General features: G+C 41.4%; 1 long non-coding RNA gene across 1 annotated transcript in view; it reads right to left on the bottom strand.

Annotated features, from left to right (window-relative positions):
- Positions 1 to 2,739, bottom strand: part of LOC109292697 — a 38,034-nt gene extending 35,295 nt beyond the window's left edge. Inside the window, exon 1 of the long non-coding RNA XR_002096172.1 lies at positions 2,667 to 2,739. This is a non-coding gene — a long non-coding RNA (uncharacterized LOC109292697). The remainder of the gene's footprint in view (positions 1 to 2,666) is intronic.
- Between the last annotated feature and the right edge of the window lie 319 nt (positions 2,740 to 3,058).

Raw genomic sequence — 3,058 nt, 5'->3', positions numbered from 1 at the left:
GCAGGAACCCTCCTGAATCGTCTTCTTCCAGCTGCTGAAGAACTCCTCCTGGAATCCTAATGTGGGTATAGGGCATCAAGAGGCAAAACTGACATGATCGTCATAGCTTGCCAGCTACAGGAAAGATGCCAGGAACATATAAACTTTCCACAGAAAGATAGAAAATTAGAGTTTGAAGGGACTTCAGGAGGTCTAATTCAACCCCCTGCTCAAAGTAGGACTGCCCCCAACTAAATCATCCCAACCAAGGCTTTGTCTAGCCAGATCATAAAAACATCCAAGCATGGAGGGGCAGGGGTCTCTCTGGATAACCTGTTCCAATGTTTTACTACCCTCTTAGTGAGAGAGGTTTTTTTTTGCTAATATCCAACCTAAACTTCCCTTGCTGCAACTTGAGACTGTTGCTTCTTGTTCTGTCATCTGCCACCACTGAGAACAGTCCAACTCCATCCTCTTTGCAACCCTCCTTCAGGTAGCTGAAGGCTGCTATCAAATCCTCTCTCAGTCTTCTCTTCTCCAAGCCCAGTTCCCCCCAGCCTCTCCTCATAAGTCATATGCTCCAGCCCCCTAGCCATTTTCACTGCCCTTAGTTGGACTCTCTCCAATTTCTCCACATCCTTTCTGTAGTGGGGAACCCAAAACTAGACACCGTACTCGAGATGTGGCCTCACCAGTGCTGAATGAAGGGACAGAATTGCTTCTCTTGATCTGCTGGCAATGCTCCTACAAGTCCAGCCCAGTATCTCATTAGTCTTCATTGCAACAAGGGCACACTTGCCTCATATTCAGCTTACTGTAACCCCCAATTCTTTTCCCACAGAGCTACTCTTAGCTAATTGGTCCCCAGCCTGTACCGCGCACGGGATTGTTCCATCCCAATTGCATGAAGATGCTGAACAATACCAGACTCAAGACAGACTGCTGGAAAACATCACTTGATACCTTCCCTCTCAGCTAGACATCAAGCCACTAATGACATTGATAAGTCAATGATGATTAATCAGTGTTTTTCCATGAAAAACATTTCATTGGAAGATTCTGACCAGCCCTAATCCCACCTGTTCTGTGGATATATATTAAACTTCTCACTCAGGCCTGTCAAATCAGCACCCATCACAATCAACATAACACACCTCCATGACTAACCAATGCTATTCTGCTCCCCACTGCCTCCCCTCCCCCCAGCAGTTTCATATTTTTATGGAGGGCATCTGTCTATTCCTAAGAAAACTTTATTATTATTATTATTGCACAAGAAATCTTTTCAGTCTTTAGTGGAGGAAATTACTATTGTTCTATAATAGTTGTTGCTCCCACTTGCCATGAAATGGAAGAGATGAACTAAAATATCCAGGAAGAAAAAGGCTGACATTGGATAGATGCCCAGGTGATATAATCTGTTGTTGTATTGATTTACAGCATCCAAGGATCTGTCCTCACATGTCTATGTGGATTGAGTGCTAATTCTGTCTCTTTCCCCAGGTTTTTTTCCTTCACTGTAAAGGTATCTACAATACAAATTCATTTACCCAGGCTGCGAGTAAGCAATATAATAATGTCACAAGATATTTAGAGAGAGTAGCACATTGTATCTTAGTTAATTTCTCAGCAGCCTGGCCAGACCAGTCACTGGGGAGCAAAAAACAGAATAACAAAATGGCTCGTTTGAGAGTATTGAAAGATTAGTGGTAAACCACTAACACAAACCTACAGGGGAGGTTAAAGTACAATAGAGCCACAGGCTCAACCCTGAGAAAAAAAGCTTTGATTAATCCCACTTAAATTTATTTGACCAAATTAATCTCAAATATATCTGCACTGGCCAAATTCAACTCTGGCGTAACTGCACTGCCCCCCAAATTAAATAAGCATGAAGTTAGCTCGGCATCTTTTTTACATGCTGACAATGAACCACAGCAGAACAATTTTGCTTCTGTTTTTCCATCTAACTGCTTTGGGTTTCATGGAACGTCCTAGAGAGGCAAGAGCACAGCAAGTAAAAATACTCTCAGAAATAAAATCTATTAGGTTGGGTTGCAGCGTAGAACAAGAAATGCACCTTTACAGTTATTTTTATTTGAATTATAATCGTGCCTAAGGTGCGTCCAAGACCGTTTTATTTGTACAATGCATCTGTAATAACAGAGATGGGGTACCCTGCTCTGAAAAGCTTAGCATAAATAGTGGAATACAAACACACAAACAGAGGAGGACACGTCTTGCCATTTCCATGGGCTTTGCAAGATTTTCAAAAACCAAATCAAAACAAAGAAATATTGATGTTGACCATACATCAGAATAGAAATAGGTCTTCAGGAGGGATTTTGATAAGATTGGAAATGCTTTTCACATCTGTGGGGTAATACAGTTACACAAAACAACATAGGAATTCTCATAGAAAGGGGGCTTTTCCCCCTGGTTCTGCCCCTCTGCCCTTTTGGGGGAGGGGGTTGTTTGTTTGTTTTAAGCAGGTTACATCTTTTACAGGAAGTCTGGTAATAACAAAGCTCTACAAAAGGGATCATTCAATAATATACATTACTATGGGGTGCTAAAATTCCCTTATTGCATTCCACAGAGTCTCTTCCAAAAGGGAGAGCCAACTTACCGAATTATCTCTTCCTCTCTCACTTCTTATTTTGATGATAAAATATAGAGATACTCACCCTTGAGATGTGTTTATGATGCACTTATCTGCAATCAGGAAAGGCCATGACACTTGGATGTTACTAGCTAGACTCCATTTGTACTTACTAATGGGGCCTGGAGGTACTACTCTTTATACCTTTATACAGCACCATCTGGTGTTAGGAAAGCAATATTACAAGCGAGTAACAGCTACTGAAAGTTCATGGAGAAGGTGAAAGCAAATTGGTTAAAACCAAGATGTGATGGATCCTAGGAACTAAAAGGATGGCCTTCATAGGGCTTTATTGCAGGCTAGTAAATTAGTTTTCTTTGGGGATCTTACTTGATTTTGTGTGCAACCAGGTGTTGTTCCTTCAGGGGCTGCTTTATAAAGAATCAACTTATTTTGGGTAACTGCTCTTACTAGAAC

Source organism: Gavialis gangeticus, unplaced genomic scaffold (assembly GCF_001723915.1).
Source record: "Gavialis gangeticus isolate Ggan-Ray unplaced genomic scaffold, GavGan_comp1, whole genome shotgun sequence".
NCBI classification, from domain to species: Eukaryota; Metazoa; Chordata; order Crocodylia; family Gavialidae; genus Gavialis; species Gavialis gangeticus.
This window is presented reverse-complemented; position numbering and strand designations above follow the sequence as displayed.